The sequence below is a fragment of the Anopheles moucheti genome, chromosome 3, assembly GCF_943734755.1.
Source record: "Anopheles moucheti chromosome 3, idAnoMoucSN_F20_07, whole genome shotgun sequence".
NCBI classification, from domain to species: Eukaryota; Metazoa; Arthropoda; class Insecta; order Diptera; family Culicidae; genus Anopheles; species Anopheles moucheti.
Window position 1 is genome coordinate 54,032,520 of NC_069141.1, and position 22,394 is coordinate 54,054,913.

Below are 22,394 nucleotides of genomic sequence, written 5' to 3' on the forward strand. Positions count from 1 at the left end.
GCTGGGCCGGTATCATCGCTGAAGTGTTAAACGGTGTTCATTCATGGAAATTGCCATTGAAACCTCCGTTCTTATTGAAAATATACTTCAGCCACACCGCCAGATCCAAGCACCGAGCATTGCCAAACCATGGTGTCGATCCGTTGCCTGACACCAATGCCTGTTTCGATGGTTGTTTTGTTCGAGTGCGTGTGTAACCCATACGGTGCGAAGTTTAATGTTGGCATAATTTACTTACAATCCTCTCAATAGTGTGTTTTTTTTTTTTCGGTGGAATATGGAATACCGATGGGCTACCTTTTGTCACCGGACCGAATGAGAGCAGGTGAATGAGTGCGTTTTAAATGAATTGATCATATTTAAACTCATTAGGGGTGGATGTGTTGAGGCCGCATATTATGAAAGTGTTCAATAGCCTCCACTCCAAAGTCAACGCGAGGCGATCTCTGGAACTGGTTTCGAGTAGGCTTTGGCGATAAGTAACCTATTAACTACATTCAGGTTATAAAATTCATGCGAAAATGTATAAAGTTGCGCATAATGACGAAGAGTATGGCCTTTATTATCTTTTAATGTTATATAAAACTATAATAAAATGTTTTAAAATTTTCATTAGAACACCTTAAATCTTAACGCTCATCAAATGTTCAAATAAGTTAATTGAACGTTGACAAAAAATTAAATACTTTTATCACAAAATAGTTTGCAGTAATCTTTACTCTCCCGGTATAAAATAAAAGTAGAACACTCATCGGCTTAAAAATCGAAAAGTTTTGCAATGGCATAGGTTAATGGGAAACTGGAAAAAAAAATCATGATTCATGATAATACACGAGAGTTGGCGTTTTTTGTGTTTTTCACCATTTGCTGACAATACAATAAATTAATGCAACGACATGAACGCTGGTTTAGCTCTTTTTTTCCAGGCGGATGGGTTTATTATCCTTAACCGTGTTTATTCGTTGCGTTCGATAGCAAAAAATGTTTGATCGCTTATGGTTGGCTGGACGGGTTTCTATAAAGTTTATTTGCGTTTATTTGGTTTTTTGGAAGGGAATCTTTTAGATAGGAAGTGTAAAATGTATTACTGGTAATTGATTTTATTTTTTAAGCTGCAGATATTGGCTGAATGGGAGCGTTTATCAACTGGATTATTGCTTAAATCCAAAGGTTTAAATCGAATGTATGTACGTTTTTTATGTGAAAATATGATATATAAAATTAAAGGTTAGAAAAAAATAAAAAAGAATATTAAACCCAAAATGAACGAGCCCAATGGAAAGTTATTTGAGAATCTCAAACATGTAGAAACGTGTATGAACTTAGTAGCTCAGTGCTTATGACGATCGAATGTGATCGAGTGATTGCATATAACACACACTTATTCACTTAGAATGTGTTAGAGCTACTCCTGACATAGCATCATATCGTTAAATTGAGATCGCAACCGAAGGCGATTAGAAGTCACTAACACATGCATATCAAATTCGGAAGCGTCTAATCGAAGATCATTTTGTTCAGTTCAGTGTTTGGTTCAGTGCAGTGAAGAGGGCAGACAAGGCGTCATGGTGTGATGCTTGAAAGATTTTAGCTTTTAGTTGTTTGTTGACGCAGTTTATAATTTGTGAAGTTAATAACTGTTGTTTTAATGAAGGGATAGTGATGTGACGTGTGATAAAGTGCAGTTAGTTATTCAATAGTGCTCAATGATGTGTTCGGTAATATACTTATGCTATAGTTTTAGTGTATTTTTTTGTTGAAGTTTGCGCTTATTCTAATATAAAACATAACGTGTTTGACCGTGATTTTTACACCATCAACCTTTAAACACACGCAATCTAATCGAGGTAAGGCATTTATCTTTCTTTATTTCTTTAAAAATAAAAAATCGTCACATCGCAAGCAGCCACATTTTTGGAAGCGTCCCTTTGTGTAAGCTTCCATTTGTGTAAGTGTATTAATGCCATTAACCGTACGACAATACGGTAAAACATTCGCACACGAGCGTATAAACGAACATCACACATTCACCACCGTACGCACTGCATGTTCGTAGCTACGATCACAAATCTTGTGCACTTGTACGACACGACGGCCGGTTGGCTTGTTTTTTGTTGTTGCACACTCTCCTCGCTGCACTTTTTGCAGGTTTTGGCATCATTTCCCAGTGGACAATTGGTGTGACAATTTTTTTTAAATCGATACACACTCCATTCGAGCCTTTCATGTCATGACGGTTTGGGTGATTGTAAAAAAGCGTGTTACCTCTCTCTGGTAACACACAGCTGGTGTTAAAAACTTATGCAAAAGAGATTCGTACAACATGGAATCGGTTTAAAAACGCATTTGTTTTCCACTTTCTAGTTGTACAGCGGAAAGCATGTAAAACACACACACAAACACGCCAAAGAGTACAAAGTGTATCGAACAGCGCAGTAAATGGTGTGCAAAGAGAAGACTTTGCAGTAATTATCAAGTTTACAGCCCGACTTCAATGTGTTCCCTTTGAAACAGGGCGGGAGCAGAAATAAATGAAAGCTTCCTCGCTTGAAAAGCTATCCAAAAGCTGATTACCGCTGAAGGAAATCACTTTCCAAACCGGTTTCCCTTTGCCGGTCTGGCCTGATTTACAATGCAACCCAGGGTCCCCAGAGACTATATCAAAGTGTAAGGGTTTTATTTTTTGTGTCCTGTTCGAGCGGGGCCCCTTATGAATTCAGGGAAGCATTAATGACGGAGGAAGTGTCCTTCAATGACAATACGCCCGTCCTTCGGGCTGACGATGCACTGGAAAATTTGCTACACGTTGAGTGGTGGAGATGGAAAAAAGTGGATCAAAGTAGCTCTCCAAGAATGGGCGAGCTCAGTACGAATGAAGCTACAAAAGAATGAGTAAGCAGTGGATTCTTACAGCAATTCCCACACACACACACACACACACACACACACAGATGCATTATATACGTACACTTGAGTTGATAGTAAAATTAATTCACTCAATCACGTTCGGTGACGTGACGGTGACGTACAGTGCAGATCGATCGAAAGAAAGCGCTGACGTATGCTAAACGCCTCCTTTGATTGTTCAAGTTGGAGTTGAACGAACCAGTTTTAAGTTTGGTTTCCGTTTAAACTGTTTAACTTGACTTTTTCATAAACATTTTAAGTATTGTTTTTGATACATTTTTACATTGCTTCTTTAAAATAATTTTATATACTTTACACTTTTGACTGCTGTAAATCTTTTGCTCAACCACCCTCACCAACAGTTCAACTTGATGGCAAAGGAGAGCCCAGAGGCCCTGGGGGGTTTTTGCATTCGCGGCTTTAACCCACAGTTCCCTGTCCCAACTTTTTATTGAACTGCAACCGGCATAATAAGTGTGGCGGTGAGAGAAAGCTGCTTTCAACACCCATACCCAACCGTTACGTTTTTCCAACCAGCGACAGTGCGAAACCGAGCGAAACGAGAGCCAACAAGGTGTCAGCGGCAATGAAATGAAATATTATTATTTTTATGATTTATGCAAATGAGCAAAACCAAACCATTCCGGGTCGGGGTTCTGGTTTTGCCAGTAGCCGAAGCTTCTTGGGGGTGGGTGGGTTTGTCTCACTGCCAACGGGGGAACATTATTGGGGGTAAGTTTTCCTGTTGACCTGAACCCGGTTGTTTTTTTTTTGCTGTCGTTTTGACCGGTCTTGGTCTTGGGTGAGTGTGTTTTTCTTTTACCTTTTGGCCCCGGTTAAGTTCTCTGGCACTGGTGGAACACCGGTTGGTGTTTGTCTTGCAGCTGTAGCAGTAGCGGGAAAGTATTATAGTCCAGCCGAGTGAATTAAAGTCACTTGAAACGAAACGTTTCACTTTCTTTTTGTTTCAAAAACATTTTTAAAGGACAGCTGCGTTTGGTGGTGAAACGGTAAGGGAGTGCGTTTCTTTTTGCTCTGCTGAATAGAAGCAAACGGAATATGTTTTTGATATTACTTTTCGATGTGGAGGGTAGAAAAGTACTCGAGGGCAACAATACAGTGGAAGGTGGTAATTTTGTGGGAACAGTGATGAGTGAATTTAAAAATTAAAATTGAGAAAGAAATATTTAAGATGAGGCCAGTATCACTTCAAAACTTTTAAATAATTTTAATTTTAATAATAGTTTTTTTTTGTTTCGTTAGAACGGCCTGGCCGTATTGACTTTATTTTACCACGTAGCCGGATAGGCAGTCCTTGCTACGGGGGATTGATCCGGATGAGATTTTGGTCCGGGTCGTTCGTGTGAAGACCGGCTCCGCTACCATCATGCCACCGGGCCGCCCCAATAATAAAATTTAATTAAAAAACAATAATTTTTAAGAATAACAGAACTTTTTTTATTCTTGGTGTAAAAAAAAAGCTCAATTACTGTAAAGCTATTGATACAGAGGACCGACTTGAGGTTAGATTTTACCCACAATAAGCATGAGAAACCAAACCCCAAAGATTGAAACTTAATGGACGAATAAACTGGCTCTAAACCATTGGAAAATCACTGTCACACATTCCACTAGAAACCCATTGGGTATGATCGTTCCTTTGAAAACTCCTTTCTCATCTCATCCGGCATACTCCAACCGTCACAACGGTCACAGGCGGCACCTATTGCATATGCAAAGCTCATTCGTATGATTGGTTGAACCATTACGAATAGTTCATCTGATTGTAGTTTTATGAGCAGTCAGTCTCATTATTTTCAACCATGAACTTGCGACCGAAGCTCGCCGTACGATTTGCCACCGTCACCGTCACTGTCCAGGGTGGTGTGGTGTGGGAATTGTATCATGGACAGTGTCCCAGCGTCATCATCGGTCGCCCATACGTCGTCTTGCTGAGAACCGTCTCTTATCTTCCTGAAGTGTCACAATCTCGTTGAAATCTTGAAGTGAAATCGCATCATAAACATCCATGATGCCGTCTGTAACGTTCGGGTCGAGTTGGGCAGCCGTGTGCTCGTCTTCCTGTGATGTGGTGACATTGCTTATCCTAGCCTGAACTGGTAGCGAGAGGACACCGAACAGCGATGAAGATTGAAGGACGGAGCACGGTTCCGTTTCTCGACTGTGTTTTCCAAGTCCAATTTGGATTTAAGACGTCCATCCGGATGAGTGTGTGTGGACGGGGGGAGGGGGTCCTTCTTGCCTGCGGCCACAGGGTCATAACTGTGTGCCGGCTGTCACGGAGTGACAGATTCGTAAATGGACAAGGATATCTGGTGCTGTATGTGTGGTGTCGGTTTGTCGGTGGTGAAAAATCATCTTTTCCCTTTGGTGTTTTGTCCGCCGTCTGGCGCGGGTTTTTTTTCCTCCGTCTTCTTCTTGTGACGAGCTGTTGCTTAAACCAAGTCCATTTGGTTTAAGAGACCACAAACTGTCTCCCCTGTCGGTGGCCCTGTTACTACTGCAGCCACGACTGCTGTTTTGCTGTTTGTTCCGCATGCGAGTGCAATAAAAAGAAGGAAATTTTGTTTTATTGCGCGTGAAAATGTGATATATATTTCGCGATTATGCGCTGTACCATACCACCCATTGGCCCCCCCGGGCCATCGTAAGATGTTTGTGGTGTGCTCAAACATGTTTTCCTTCGGGGCTTGAGCGCGAGCAAGCAGAACGGCAACGATGACAGATGGTGGCCGGCGATTGTACGAACGCAAGAACAGCAAAAACAAATCCGACAGTTGCAGAAATTGAATTCGAACGAGCGGCCATGAATTTTTCGCCGGGAAAAAGCACTACTTTGGCAGCAGAATTGAAATCGCGTGATGCTGTCAGCTGATCTGATTACGTGCAACAGATGAATTTTCCGTTTTTAAGCATGGTGGAAATTTGATGCAAATGTACGATCTTGGTTTGTTTTGCCGTTTTGCTTTCGGGTATCGTTTCACGAGTGGATGGAAATATGAAAACAAATATTTTCTTCCGTTCATGGTACAACAACGCAGCAAAAGTGAATATTTCACGCTACGATAAGCAATGTTCTAGCACTCGAAAGCCCTGCACATCATTGTTAAGCATTGCAGACGGCATCTAGGGCCAAGTGCATTTTACCAACGTGCAATGAAAACACGGTGTGGTCGGTGACACGGTCTAAACCACGACGAATAGGCTACATCCGGGTCGTGTGTGCCTGTTTGCCGGGAGTTTTCGGAGTTCGGCTGCCGTAGAGTTTTGCTGTTTGGTGACCAAGCTGTCTTGATCACGGTTCGGTGAGGTTTTCTGCCTGTTCCGGATCATGCCAGGCGTCCTTAGAATGTTGAATGCCTTGAAATCTACCCCCGGGAGAAAACCCCACGTAGCGAGGTAAATGACCTATAATTATCTTGTTTGCGGTTTCACGTTTGAATTAACTCGAATCGTTACCGACGGATGGTTGGTCAGCGCGTGTGACATGGCGAAGGTTTGGTGCAGGGCAACATTTTGAACCGTGGGAGGGTTCGTACCGACTGCGTTTGGTGTAGTTTGTTTGGGTCTCTATGAGTTGCTTGTGCAGTAGCAAGTAGTTGAAAAAGGGTTCAAGAAATGTTTGATGTGGCATAAATAAAGCAATAATTTTTAACGATTAATAAGGCTTTTCCTACTTTTTTTACTATTTGTGGAGTAAGTTTTTTAAGCTTGTAAGATATTTTATTAAATACTAAGAAGTAAGAGAAGTAAGAGAATATATTAAATTAAATTAACTCTTAAAAGTTTAAAAGCAAAAGCTAAAACACAGACATTACCTCTTAATTCACAACTACAGGAGTTCCATAACTCCATCTGTCAGACAGGAAGGTTTGATTTTGCTTTCAATCGAAAGATATCTGAGAGAAAATGGTGGAACTTCTCATAAAAAAAATATGTTAAAATGTATAAAACATCTGATAGCATCCGACTAATAATAAGAGTGATTTTTATTAATAAGAGTTTAAATTACGAAAAAAATAAAATAAAAAGGGATTATAAAAATAAGGTAAATTGTAATTAAAACTATCTTGTAATTGAAATTGTTTTTATCTTTGATGCTTTATCGAAATGCTTTTAAGTCAACCAAAGTAAAAGAAATTATACACATTTTAAAAGGCTTATAAAAATATAAAAATTATACATTTCTAAAGGCTTTTAAAAATATAAAAAATATACATTTTTAAAGGCATTACTTTTAAAAATATTTAACAAGTCTGAGAATATGATAAGTTAGTAATTATTTTTGAAAAACGTTGCAATATGTTGTGAAATAAACTATATTCTATACTTATAAATTATATTCTATGAAACTTTCTATATCAAATCTCATTATAGAAGAAATAGTTGAGCTATTAGGTAAATGTTGTGTTGAGTGTCATATTCTAGATCTTTCGTATTATATCGAACCGGTCATAATCACTGCAATAATATTGATGGTTTTTTGAGTTATTTACATACTTATATCAAGCTTGGTAGTAAATTTTAAACCAAAAATTCATCAAAGAAAAGTAAACACTGGACCAATACGTTTTCGTCACACAAAAAAAAAGTGGGAAATAGTATTTTACTATTGCAACTGATGCACTCGCATGTGTCCATGTGTCGTCTCAGCGTGCATAAGTAAAAATTCTGCTACAAAAGAGAATAAATCGTCAGGCTATCGAGTTGTCGAGTAAAATCTCACGAATCAGCTGTTTCGCAACGAAACTCGACAGCGGAAACCGGAAACGTGGCGGCTTTATCATTTACTCGGCTACTTTAACTGACTAAGCTTGTTTTCTTATATTTGCTCGTCGATAACAGAGGGACAGAGCAAAAAAAACCTGTGTCCAATCGGTGTAAGCAGACCCCTGGAGCTGGTAATGGTGTTGTGAGATGGAACAAACAACAAACAGTTTGCTCCCAGCTCGTATTCGTATGTCCATCGATTAGTTCGCCTTTTGAACTCCGCAAGCTGCAAGGAGGAGAAACAGTTTTTTCTATTTTGTTTCGTGTTTAGGGTCTTTTTTGCCTATGTTGAACGTCGCATGATGCTGGCTCGTCTTGTGTGTGTCTTTTTTCCTTTTGGTTCCTCTTTCACTGTTGTCATATCTTTCGTACACCACCACCGCTAGGCGGGAGTTTGCTTACGAACCGATGTTCGGTGTTGCTTTTTCGGGGTTTTACTCCGAATCGCTGCACACTCCTGTCTCGAGACTTCCGGGTGTCCAGTTCGAGTTTTGCATTCAGCCGGTTTTTATCCCGTCCCGTTTGGTCGGTCAGGCGTCAGTGCGAAGCAAAGTGCTTAGCATTGCTTTAATATGGATGAACGTAAATCTAGCGTCACAATCAGTGCTACTTTTTCTATCAGACAATTTGCAACAATATTTGCAATTCGTTGTTTTTCGATAGATTGCTGGAGTTTAGCTTTGCTTTTGCATCTTTTTTGTGGGACCCTTTAATTTTAATGGCAATTCCACCCCATTTAGTTGCCTTAATTTGGTGTTTATTTGTGATTAAAGTTTAGTTCAAAATAAATTGTACAGCCGTACATAACCACCGCCGTGCATTTGATGTCAGGATAACAAAAATTATGCAATCAATTTCTATTCGAATGCTGTGAAGCACAACTTCTGGTGGCCTTTGCCACGTTCCCTATCGCCGTTTTCCCCGCCTATGAGGTGACAATTTACTTCAAATGCTTCCAATTCGAGGTAAATTATGCTTCATCCACTGCACGGTGCAATTGCTTTTGCTGGGGATGGACGGAACACAGAGAACGCAAATCCTGGACTGGAACTGATACCGTTAAAGCGTGTGCGGAACGTTCCCAGCACGTCAGCGTTACGTTACGTTACGGTGGAAAAGCAATGCGATAGCGAAGGAAGATTGGTAGTAAATAATGGAAATGAATTACGACGATGATGGTACAGATTTTTTGTCCAACAGTCTATTTTATTGCATTTTGCTCCGGCTGCAACAGCACGTGCTAGTAGACACGCGCTGTCGATGGGAAAAAGGGAAGCAATAAAGACATGTGTGTGTGTGTTGGTGTTGGTGGGAGGAAAAATCAGGAAAGGTTAGATTCCAATCACTTTGGTTCATTGTCGGAAGACATGGTGGGTGACAATTTGGACACCGTTCAGTTGATAGTCGTTTGCAAAACGGTTCGTCGCTATTTCCACCGCTACCGGCGGGCAGGGGTGTAACGTTTCTGTTAGCGCTGATGCACAGTCATTCTGTCCGCGGGCCGATCATACTGTTTTGTGGTAATGGGGACGCACTGAGGAAGGAGTTTGTGTTTCCCTTGCCAGTGACTTTAGTGACTAATGGAAACATGTTAATTGGAGACATGGTGAAAGGGTGAAATGATAGACACTGGAATGAGCACAGTTAGCGCAAAACGGTTTCTGGAAGTTAATGATGGCAGCACATTCTCATGCCAATGCGAGAGTCTAAATATGGTTTTGACAGCTATTTATTGGCATTTGGTTAATTTTGTGCTTTTAAAAAATCGCACTATTTTTATAGCTATGGACATATTTTAATATGTATACTTTATCTGTTGATTTTAAATATGCTTGTTTTTTGCAATTATGTAAAAAATGTTCGTTTTTTATGACTTTATTGTAAACAATTTACATTCTTAAAGAGATAAATCTTTCGATCTTTTCTTGAGAATATTTTTACTGGTTTTTTTTTACCAGTACATTCAAATAATTGTAATAAAAGATTGAATAAATGCCAAAGAAATGTAAAGCATTATTATCAAAAACTAAACATAATTGGAATAGAAAAAAGGAATTGTAAGTGAGTTATTGAACCAATTCAACAGTGGATTAATTTAGAATTTAGTAACAAATGACATTACCAATATTTAAACGCATTTATGTTGTATTATTTCTCTTTCCTTTGGAACCGTTTTTTAAACTTTGCCGATGGAAAAGATGTAAATTTAATATTCAACGAGAAAAGAAATTTGTGAGTTAGTTAAGTTAACGTATATCTTTATTGTTAATAATTTCTAGATCACAATGTGAATTTAGAGTAGTGGTTCTTTAGCATAACCGGTGTTGAAATTTTACACTGGTCGTTGGAGTTAATGAAGTGAGAAAAATTATTTCACAAAAAATCTCACGCGTAGAAAAAAAAAACAATTAACTATCTTACATCTAGAGAAACACCTATTCTACCTAAATTAAATTATCTACTAAATTTCCTAGATTTTCTCATTTGTTGCTGTACAAATGAATTTGCACTTATTTGGCATTTGTTTTAATATTTTCGCGCAATCAGATCGATATAATTCGCAATGAGGTGGGAGTTTGTTCTTTTGTGCAGATCAATAGAGCGGTACCATGGTGGAATATTTAAGATAATTTTAAGTAATTTGTTTTGACAAATTTGCAAATTTCTTTAAGCTAGTTTTGGCGCAACTCTTCCATAGCGTACATTATTAGAGGTCTGAAGCAAACGTTGTAAAGATGCAATTTATTTTGCACATTCAGCTTCAGTTTTGATTTTCTTTTTTTCTTTGAGAGAGTAAAGTTATTTCAAGGTTTTTTTTCAGTTTTACTTAAAGAATTTTCTAAATGTGATTTAAATGTAATACGTTGATCCAAGGTAATTCCAAAGTATTTTTGCCTACTATTTTTCCATGGAAATTCTGTGTTATTTATTTTTAAACAACGTTGGAAAAGTTTTTGTTTACTTGTGTAATTAGTAAAGAAAATAGCTTCTGATTTATTTCCGTTTACTTTCAGTTTCCATTTGTTGCAGAATGTACTATATTTTTTCAACGCGTTGTTTAGCGATTTTATTACTGTTTTTGGTTATTTTGATGACGATGTGACGATGTGGCAAAGTCGTCAGCGTATAGGTATTGTTCACAATTCTTCATAGCTGGTAGATCTGATACATAAATGTTGAATAACAGGGGAGATAATATGCTACCTTGTGGTTCACCAGCTTTTGGTGAAAATGTTTCAGATTTGTTATGTCAGTTATGGACACAGTTTTGTCTGTTTTCGAGAAAGTAATTATATGGTAGTTATATGTAATAATTATATATATCATACCTTGGTGCCATATCAAATCAAATGCTTTTTCCCCATCCAACAGTACAAGAAAATGAAAAAAAAGAAATAAAGAAGAAATTTGTGATGTTTTTGTCGTTTGTATCTGGTAGAACTCGTTTGACATTTCGTTTATTATTTTTTTTATTTGTTACCTTGTTCATTTTTATTTAATTTGCGATAATTCGTTAAGTTCGTGTAAATCAGAATTGTTTATACTGATTAACGTGTTGTCCATTACACTTTTACATTTATGCTCTAAATCTAATTTATGGAAAACATCACTTTTTTTTTTATTTAACCCCTACAAGTGAAACAATTACTAAAAGCGGCTAAATGTAATACAAAAAACAAAAACATTCTCTCACAAAAAAGATGCGAAACTTTACGTATGAATGTGATGAATGAGCTACTAATTAACACCTTCGCTGCACATTGAACATGCAGCAACTATGCTGTTTGGTTCCTTTGCATAATCATGAGCTTGTTAAGTGGAACAAAGTGCTTGCACACTGCTAATAAATGGGTGATGACCAACGGAGAAAAAAAAAATGGTACCATCATGCAGTAGCAGATCATTTGCCGATACGTTCCCCCCGTTTTGAATGTGTGTGCTGCTGTTTAACGCAAAAGGGTGCCATTTTGCAATGTAAACTCACTTCTGGTCTGGGGGTCACTTTCTTCCTAGAATAAAGCCATCATCATACGAGCCAGTTCCCACCGTCGTGTTCCTTTTGCCGTTTGCCCAATACTATCGACGCATCTGCAGCCCGATCATTTGCCGCTTTATTTACAATTGTGGGTTGCAAAATAATAAATTAATTACCATCATCATTATTATGCTACCCTTGCGCATGCAACCCCTGATGGTGCACAATCGCTCAGTTTGCACGCAGGAGCATTCGATGTAGCATTCGACTCATGTTGCTGCGCGTGGTGCCATTTGCATATGTGGCAGCACGGCAGCACGATTACGATTACCGCCCACCATCCGTTTTGTACGTTTCGTACATGAACATTTTCCCGATTGTCGATTGAGCGCTGGGAGGTCCACACCCGGGCGGTTGGACGATATGCTTTGCTTAAGCTTTGACATGAATGGCTTTTTCCTCGCTACAGCGGAAGAATTGGGCGACAAACGGACTTCGCCGTTGTGGAAGTGTATGCAATTAATTAACGTCGAATGTCACCTGCATCGCGTTTTTCGGGGTGCACCGATTGAGCCTGACGGTCGCCCGTTGACATGTGTGGTGCGGCTGTTGTAGGCTCGTTCTTCAATAATACGTACGGTACGTGCCACAGCACGGGCAAAAAAGCAACAAAAACTTTCCCGACCGTGCACGGACGGCAATTGGGGTACCTCTCCTTCCGGGGTCGATACAGCTTTCTCGCATGTTGTGCCTAATTATGAGAACGTGGTGATAAGTGTTTTCATTTCTGTTTTTTTTTTGTAATCCGCACCGCACCGTTTAGCTCGTGGTTCTGTAATTGATACCGTGCGGTCACACGGTGCGGTTTTCGTTGATAGCCGTTGTTAAGTGGCTTCATTTTACAGCTCAATACTTTGTCATCGCAACATTGTAAACTTTTATTTAAAAAAAAAAACAGGTCCGCAATAGTATTAGGTGCGCAAATACACCAAGCACGGCTGCAAGCTCTTCTTGCGTTTGGCAGTGATTTTCCTCCAGTAAAGCCGTCAATTCTTCGTCGGCGAACGTTTTGGGCCTTCCTTCACGTTGAGCATCCTCCACGGCGAAATCACGGGCTTCGAAAGCGTCGGAACCAATTCCGACACCTTGTTTCGTTTTAGAGCAGCATCGCCGTAAACACTCGAAAGCTCTCGATGCACTCTCGAAAAACAGCAACACCTCCCGCATATGCCGCTTATCCGGCTCAAAATCAGACCCCCAGATTTTCAAGAACTAGCAACTTTTACTCGCACGAAATAATCACTAATCTGTTTACTCAGTTTGATTATGTCATTCCCGAGCTTGATTTGTGACGTTTTAAACGTCAAAATCGCGCCACAGTCCACAGTAGCCCCATCGATTTCAAAACGGCCGTTATTTATTTGCGGACCTAATGCATATTGAATTACTCAACATAATAAACAATAAAATGTCAAAATGGCAAATTAATATGTTTGAATTATGAATTTATTTTCCACAAAGTTCCACGTCGATTGCAGACACATTTCTAGCGCGTAAATAGACTCTTCGACTCTCTTCTGTAGATCATCAGGCAGAGTTTATTGCAAACTTCCAGCCAATTTTGAGGCGCTAAATGGAAACGGAGATGGAAAATCAAATGGAAATTTCCTGTCACTACAGCAGCAGCAGCAGCAGCACGATTTTCTTCATCCAATCTCGACCCATTCGGATTGATATCCGATCTATTTCGAATAAGTTACAGCAAACAGCAAAACATAGTACACGGTTCAGTATTTATAACTGGTTGTGTTTCGGTTTTTTTTGTGGCTGCAGGAAATAGATGTCCTGCTATGCTTTTGACGCTGATACGGAAAGGAAAAACGCTTTTTTTTGCTAGCTTTTTCCACAGTGTGCCATACACTGTGTGACCATTTATGGGAAGATACATTGGAAAATGCTTCCCAGCGCGACTGAGCGGACCGATTGGGGTAAATTGAAAACGACAAAATTTTAATTGAAACGCAAATGAGCCTGACACGTTCGGGTCGGGTTGGCAATCCTGGGCCAGTGGGCGAATACACGCACGGATGTGTGTTTCACGATTTGTTGATGAATTTTGTTGTTTTTTGTTTTGTTGTCAATTAAATTGATAGCAGAGCCGGGTCGTATTTGAATGAACATTTTTCCCATCAATCAGTGACTGGTGGATTGTGTGAATGCAATAGGAAAATTGGTGTTTGATATTTTGGAACACAAAATGGGGACAACAAAAACTGAGACTAACTGCTCTTTTGGAGGAAAGAACATTCCTTCTGAGGATTTTATAATGGGAAAGAATGTAATTAATCGAATGCAATGATGTGTCATAATGAGGGCTTAATGTGCATAATCTCATTATTATTTGCCACATGAAAAGGCCTTTCCAAACTCCCATTTAACGACGATTTAAATCGATTCCGATGCTAGTGATAGGGAAGGATTTCTTTTCCCAAAACAAGCACACGATAAGTAGCATCTTATCCATCACAGCAGCAAACCCATCATCGTCAGTTGAAAAAGTGGAAATTCCATTTACAAAACAAACCAACCACGTCACAACGCTTCACTACATCACACATTTTCACCATCGCCGTACGGGAAAGGCCTCCTAGAAAGACCGGAGAGTGGCGCAAAATCGGTGGCAAAAATTTAATTTCGAACTTTAATTTCCTGTCGATTTGATGCCACTTTGATGGAAAAGAGAGAGCGGGGTTCGACGCTACGGTTCGACCGAAAACTCAAGCATCCATCCAGTTCCATTTTATCGCAATGCTGCTTCGGGTAAGGCAGTCGCAGGCACAATTTAGAGGATGCAAAATTCTAGCTGATTTGTTTACCGTGCCCTCCCACTTCCCGAATGCGACTCCGGGAGAAGGCCGAGGCTTGGTTGACTGGCGTGTTCCGTTCCGGCACATTCGATAAATCATTTTGAGGCAAAGCTGGAGATTCCTTCGGGGGGAGCCTGCTAAAGCCGGATGTAGTGATGCCGGGAAATAAAGGGCAATACAATTTTGCCGCATCGCAATCGGAAACGATCGAGCGATTAGCAATTCTCTGCCCGGCATGGCAGTGGCTTGTGTTTAGTTCACATCCGCCCGTTTGTTCGAGTGTATGGGAGGAGGTGTAGCTTTTTGAAGGATTTCTCCAGGACGGTAGTAAATTATTTCGTTTCTTCACATTGTAAGACATGCACCCTCCAGTGCACGATGCAGCAGTACCCGCTCCGTACCAGCACGGGGTAGTAAATTTCTGTATATCGACATCTCGACATCGACTTCGTGTGGCTGTGTTAGGCTTGTGGAATTGGCTTTTGTGGACCAAACTCACCCCCGGCCCCCCCGGTGGGAGGGAGGAGCAAGGGGCAAAAGTCAACCCGACCCAGAGTACATGGTAGAAGCTGTCAAATGGTGCCCCGGGTGTCAACCGAGCTTGGGCTTGTGCAAAACTTCCGGTGGCAATAATTCAATCGAACAAATTCTGATGGAATGTTCGACGTACGTTTCTTACGTTCGTTCGTACGGGAGCAGTGAAACGCTTTTGTCGCTTTACAAGCAGGCAATATCTTACCGGCTGGCGGCATCGCAAAGACTTTCCGCCATTCCGTTCGGTTCTCGCTTTGTATTATCATCAAGCAAGCGACTTCAAAATTTGGAACGACTGACAGCGGAACAAGCCACCGCTGTGCTGTGGGAAGTGCATCGACGAGTTCTGCTCCAAAAACCGGAGATTGCCATTAGCGCACATGGCAGACCTTATTTAGATTTTCGTCGGGGCGGGAAAATGTCAATGCTTGTATTTTTAGAACCAGGAGAAGGATGTATTAGCATGGCAGGATGTATTAGCATCATCTTATTGTGCTTTCAGAACTTAAGACAAAAAAAAGGGAAGACTGTAAGACTACTGTAAGCTTTTCTTCGGAGCGCCCGATAAATAAGGGCGCGCTAGTGCGTTTGATGCGATTGTACAACAAACCCAACTCCATCTTTATGCAGTTCACCCAGATTTAGTGAGCAAAACTCCGCTGGGGATAGTAAAATTTGCATATTAATTTACATTTCGCTCCAAACGTATGGGTCAAGCATATACGGGTTCTTGAAGGCGGAACTAGTCCTTTGTCGCCATTGCTCGCCGTATGGCGTTCTCTTCATGGCTTGTCACTCAGAGCTCCGTGCAAAGGTTCTAGTTCTTCCCTGTACCAATTATTGTTGCCGTTACTATAACGTTGCCTGAGCAATTTTGAATTTCCGCACGTCCCTCGTGTGTGTGTGTGTGCGAATCCGGAAGTGACTGGTGCCAAACCCCCGGTTTGTGCGGGTCAAGCAAGTCTAGCCTCTAACCTCTAGCGCCAAGTCAATTTAATGTTTCTTGGACGAAAATGGACCATCGCCGCGGTGCTCGCGGGTTGTCATACCGCGTTGGGTTTGCGTCAATATTGATAAGAGACTTGTAAACATGTCGCTCTTCCTTCGCAGGAAGATCGGGCACGGTAACTCTGTGCTTGTGGGTGGGTGGGTGGTCCGCGGGGTTGACGAGATGACGAGGTGACTATCATCAGTCGCGACCGGAACTCTTCACACCCGAAAAGGGATCGGTAAGGCGGAAAATGTCGCGGCGCTGTCTGGTCTCACACGGGTCGGAAAGGTTTACCATGGCCAAACTCGAGTGTTTGGCTGGTGGAGTGTTGCCGGATGTTTCGTCCCATTGCTGTCCTAGTACCCTGCAGTTAGCACTAGACACTTGCCTTCCCCCGGGCCCGGGGACGTTAATGACATCGATGTTGAAAATTACATTACCATAATTTCCTGTTCGTTTCCTACCCCCTCCTTCAACCCTTCATGGCGCATGGGAAACATATTGAATCGGACGTGGTGAGAATTTTGCTTCCAAACCACATCGGCACATGAAAATCAGCTCCACTCTCGGAAATCGGTTAGATTGTGCGCCCCAGATTAGTGGGGGAAACACCATTCCGGTGCGTGGGATTTGGTGAGTGATGAAAACGAAAGGTACGGATGAATTAATGCATTACCATCGATAAATTTGTCAATTAAGCGGAGCACAATCATGCATCATCACGGTGGGTGGAACACGCTGCTATCAATGAAGTACACGCAAACGCATAATACGGGACGATTAGATCGAGGAATATTTTTTTCCAGCCAGCGTTACAACGTTTTTCCATCGAAAACGGAACGGAATGGCAGCCAAGCTGCCCAAACTGCATCAATTAGTGTAAGTTTCGACCGGTTTTTGCGCATGAAAGGAGTCAATTCGATTAGTGGTTTATTCGCTGGTTTTAAGGGGGAGGTGTGGCCATTTTTTCTTTTTACACTTTAATCAGTTTATTGAATTATGCGGAAACAGCGGAGATTATTCACAGGAAAAATGGCAAATGCAATGCATGAATGGACATGAGCATTCGATTCGAGCGTGTTCACGAATGAATGATGCCGTTATAAACTGGTCATTTGAATTTGTTGCGTATTGAGGTGTATTTACTGCAAATTATTTATTGATTAAGTCTGTGTTGTGCTTCTTCGTAATTGGATTGTTTTTTGTAACGCCTGAACTTGTTACTAAAGTGTGAAGATGTTCGAGACGATTAATGATTGACTAATCTAATTACTGTACGATGAAGGGCATTCGCATTACTTACCCGTCTTTTTACGAACGAGTACTAAAAGATTAAAGTTAATTTATCCTTATTTAGTCACCGACACTGTTTAACTGCTGTTGCTCCTAAACGAAACCTGTGTTTCATTCGCGAGGTGAGCGTGATTGATTGATTGATTATTTGCTTCCCACCCACAAGACGACGCGCCTGCCCAAATTGCCCCGTATCATTGATTAGTGGCTGCAAAATTGATTGCCTTTAAATTCGAGCCCGAATTCGAAAACCGGTGTGTCCCATGGTGGTTTGCCATGTTTTATGCAACGCTTTAATACGGCGAGTTAGTAGTAGTTCGGTGGGTGAAAATTTTAAACATTTTGCAAGCGAATTTGTGGAAAACCACAAAAGTCCCCCTCGCGGGAAAAGCTGTGCTGTGAATGCATGCACATTTCCCGGTGAATGTAGTCCTGATGAGCGAAAAAAAAAAGCTCGACAAAACTAGAACCAAAGTGTGCAGCGCTGCATCAATTAATGCAAAACCAAGCACCGTTTAACACGCTTAACAATATGCGCGTATGTTGTTTTGCGGTAGTGCAGATGATGTGTGTACTGCCACACATGCTCGATATGCTCGGCATTGCCACCACCATCACGCACAGGTAGCGATAAATACAATTTCTGCTGACAAGCGACCACCACGGAACCGGATCGACAACAACTGTCCATATAATGCGCTACCATTTGCAAGGTGATATTGAGAGACGCCAAACAAATCACGCCAGGGTTCGTTCGTACCGACGGTCCGGATCGATCCTGGCCATATCATGCTATGGGGCTGTTGTATGAGGATTGGTTATGTGTGTGTGTGTGGCAGCACAGCGGTGCTCATGAAAAGTATAAATTAATTGAAATTATCGACGAAACTAGCTGGAAACGATATAAATGAAGTGAGTTGTAATTGAATTAGTGATTTACTAGCTACATGCATCGCCTCACGACGCACAAAACCGGGCAAGTATCGATAAGACCCGCCCTGTATGGAGCTGCAGCACACATGCCATCGATACAGCACACCCGTGTCCGTGGGGGTGGGAGGGTGGAATCCCAGCACACGGGGTAGACAAGAAAGGGCAGTCGCCCTTTCTGGAGATCCTTTAACCACCATCGCCACCATGCAACGGGCCCGGGTTTTGGGAGAAAAGTAGGCGTTGGATATAAATTTGACAGCTTGAATTACACCACCTGTCCCGTGCACTCTCGAACTGTCGACATTTGTCTGGGCCGCTGGCCATAGCCATCCGCCCGCTGTAAAAGGGCAACAAAGTGGAGGGAAAATCCACACCATCCCTTCGGAGAGGGCAGGTTTTCCGTAATGAGAGCGCGAGCATTCACTGAGCACCACCGAGTATAGCCGTGTGTGCAAGAAGGCTGCACAAGAAACGATCAGTAGTAGTAAGTGAAGGAATGTTCTTATGCTCTCGTACGTACCGGGGCCACTTCACTTTCCAGCGCCATTGGTAATTGGTACCGAAATAAGATTAGCGGTAACGGGCCCAACCTTCTTGTCTGGATCGTCTGGGACTAGTCTGATATTTCGGGTATGGTGAGGTGGGGTATGTTGAGATGAGAGCACTATTAAACGCAGTCTCGACCGTACCGGTAGTTTACCGATACCGAGGAGTTTATCGACTGTAAATTGATGCACTATTAGGAGAAGGTGTCTTACGGATCTGTCTGTGCGAGTGGTGAGTTAGAGATTCTTTCATCTACGAGTTTGTACGAGATATTGGAATCGTTCTTGTACTTTTCTTGATGTGTAGTCGCAATGAGTAAGCTACCTCACATAGGGATTTAATGCGTATAGAAATCTAACTTCAAATGATATTATTTAATCCATTCCTTGTGCTAGAAATTGTGCAAATTTTAATAATCATTATTTTAAACAAAAAACATTCGAAAAAACCTTGGTTGAATAAATTTTGCTAATAATATTTCTTCAACTGTTTGCTGTGGAGTGAGATAAAACTGCGCGCAGACGTATGGTCCGAAGCGATTCGCAAATATCGGTTGTTGTCTTGGCTAAACGTCTTATGCCCGATATAACAGCGCTCGTAGTGGATAATTGTGGAAACTGAGGAAACTGGAAAGAGGTTAGCAACGGTTGCCAAAAGATGGCGCTACTAGTCATAACGTCTGAATTATTAAGACTGGATATACGACGGACAAAACGGATTTTATGATATTACCCAAAGGGTCGCGCGACCCAAAACTTGGAACTAATCGCGACCGTTTTTAGACGTCGCGATTTGGTCTTGATTATGTTCCAAAGGAAGCAGGTTTGACCTCAGCTCGGCCGCGTTTTGAGGTGTGTGGCTTGGCTAAAGCGCTTTTTTTAGCTTTTGCAAAATTTAACGAACGGAAATTTAGCGAAAGGCAAAAAAATAAAATAAGGTGGTGGTGGTGGTGGTACACGTGTCTATCAGTACTATTTGTCCTTTTTACTCTACTCTTCGCCCTAGCATTTATTCCTTGGCTTGGAATGTGCTGTTCTGTCGTCCTGCTACTGCTACCACATATCAGCTGTGTGTGGGGAAAGTGAAGGGAAGACATTATTGTGATATTGGCCAACCTGCTCAGGTCTGTATTTCTGTAAGGAAACTTCTGAAGAGAAAGCGGATTTGAACGGATTCTTACCATGAGTGTTTGCGGCGTTCGTCTGAAGATGATGCTACGGCGATAGCGTGTCAGAGAGTTACTAACTAGTGCGTTTTATTCTACGCGCAGCGCGTGAAACTTAAATCTTAATCTCCTGCGTTTATGCGATGGTTTTGGTTCGAGGATGCATCAAAATGTTGCGTAATGGGTGTGCAATAATATGTTGCGATTTTTTTAGTTAGTCAAATGATATTGTATTTTTTCAATTGTTGTTTATTTTTAGTGTATTCTTTGTGTTTCGAGTTGTTTGTTTTCTGTTATGAAATTGTCGATATGGCAATCAATACTGCAACGATGTCCCGTGCATTATTGTGGAAGATGATCGTTTCTAGAACAACCATATTCAAAGAGACGCTGCTCGCAAAGACAGGCGAATGAGGAATTTGCAGCAGCAACCCGGCCAAATGGAGGGTTTCTCCCTCGTTCGGATTTTGAATTAGCACGGCTAGAAACGGAGGAACAGCTAGAGGATTTAGATCAGGGCCTACCGGTAGATCCGGAGTACAAGCCACAAGTAGAGTAGTTTTTGCGCTGGTAAATTCCTCGCGCAGACGTTAATAATCGTTTGCATCAGACGATTGCTGTTCACCAAATCCCTTTTAAAAAACAACCCATAACTGAACTCTATCATTTATTTAACAAACCCCAGCTATGGGAACTTGAACAAAAAACAATTGCATTTTGTAGTTGTTGTGGTTTAAGATATTTCAGACAATCTCAAAGATAGTTTTATTATGTTCTAGATATTACAATGTAGCAACAGATGAATGGTGCGTTCACAAAATTATTGCTGTGGTCTCCAGCTAATGTAAATGTGTACATATTTGTGCGCAAAGTAACATGTTATGTTTGGCCAGAAAATACGTAAGATTCCAATGTTATTTCCGCCACTGCAGTTGACCGCCAACTACCAGACTGAGGACGTCCCTTCAGTCGTCCTGAACAGTGTGAAGCAGTGACACAAAAGTAAACTGGTCAAACACAGAAGATCAGCACCTTTCGACAGGTCACGGGTTTATCCTTTGCTCGATATACAATGATTGTATAGTGTTAAGAGGAAATAATTTGTTCAGACATATACGGAAAATAATTTGTCCGCTCAGAAGGCTACACAAAAGGAATCTTATAGTCTAATCTTAAATCTAATAACGCGTCAGAGGAGGAAACAAACATAGAGGATTATAAGGAGTCATTAATTAGTCGGGCCCGAAAAGCAGATATCGAGATGCTATAATCGAAATGATAAAAAAGCAGTTGAATGATTTCATAGCTCGCAGAAAAGGATAATTTTGGCCGTATAGGGTAAGGCCCGCCGGAATGAATATAGATAGTAAGGATGGGGCATATATTTTGTTGAGGAGAATCTTAGCGATGAAAATAGCTTGCGTATGTGAGAGGAGTGATTTTAGATCTTCAATTCCCAGAATTCTGAAACGAATGGAGTAGGGAGGCATCGGATACGTACGGATATGTACGGGGCATATTGTTCGTGTCATATACCATCCGTGCCATCCGAGACAGACTGCAGCTAGTCGATAGTGCCGTCCGTGGTTAGAAACCATGCGTTCCCCCGTTCGTCTGCAAAGTGAACCGTAGACGGATGATCACTTTGGAAATAATTTTTTTCTGCTGGGAGGGATAGGTTATGGTTTGCTCCGGTGACTTTGGCATGCAGAAGTATTAAACGCATAAGCAGTATGAATAAGTTCAACGTGCACATGCATGAAATTGTGATGCGTTTCGTTGTTAGATAGCGCTCAGTAACGGATGCCTTCGTCGATCGACATGGACCGAAATCCATCAATCCAGGCAATTCCACAACCGCTTCGATAGGAACTGAAAAAGCGAAGCCCTTATTTTACACGACACATTATCACCCAACAGTAGAACTTGCCATTTCGGCTAGGGCCCACTTGTGGGTCAGCTTCTTCGGCCGTGTCCACCTTTATGAATTTAGCCACCTGTTTGTAAAAAGCACCGGTGCGGCGTTCGCGGTTCAAATCACTCATGTTGATAAAATAAAAATGTTTGAACACTTTCGATGTAATCACTGGAGTTGGTTGCTTGTGTAGTGTCTTGTTTTTTTTTCGGAAGATGCAAACCTACAGTTCCTTAAAGTTAAAGCAACCGATCCTTTTGTGATATACGTGCCGGTACCATTCGTTGCCATAATGACCTCTTTGTAATAAGGGCACCGTTTAGTGTTACACGCAAAAATGTTTGGAATAGTAAAATATATACATTAACCCTTCTTCTTGATATCATGCCATGCTGGATTTTCATCCCAACATTAGCGCGCTTGCAATACCATCAAGTTCCTCATATCAACAACCGGTGCAAAAATGTACTCCTGCA

The 22,394-nt window shown here is 41.3% G+C and overlaps 1 protein-coding gene across 6 annotated transcripts in view; it reads left to right on the forward strand.

Annotated features, from left to right (window-relative positions):
• LOC128302606 (RNA-binding protein Musashi homolog Rbp6) overlaps positions 1-22,394 on the forward strand; it is a 684,518-nt gene that overhangs the window by 197,220 nt on the left and 464,904 nt on the right. For 2 of the 6 annotated variants that reach the window (XM_053039467.1, XM_053039468.1), the window contains exon 1: positions 1,762-1,847. The exons of the other annotated variants lie outside the window; for them this stretch is intronic. The gene's annotated coding sequence lies outside the window, so the exon portion shown is untranslated. Of the gene's footprint in view, positions 1-1,761; positions 1,848-22,394 lie in introns of those variants that run through there. 6 annotated transcript variants of the gene reach the window in all.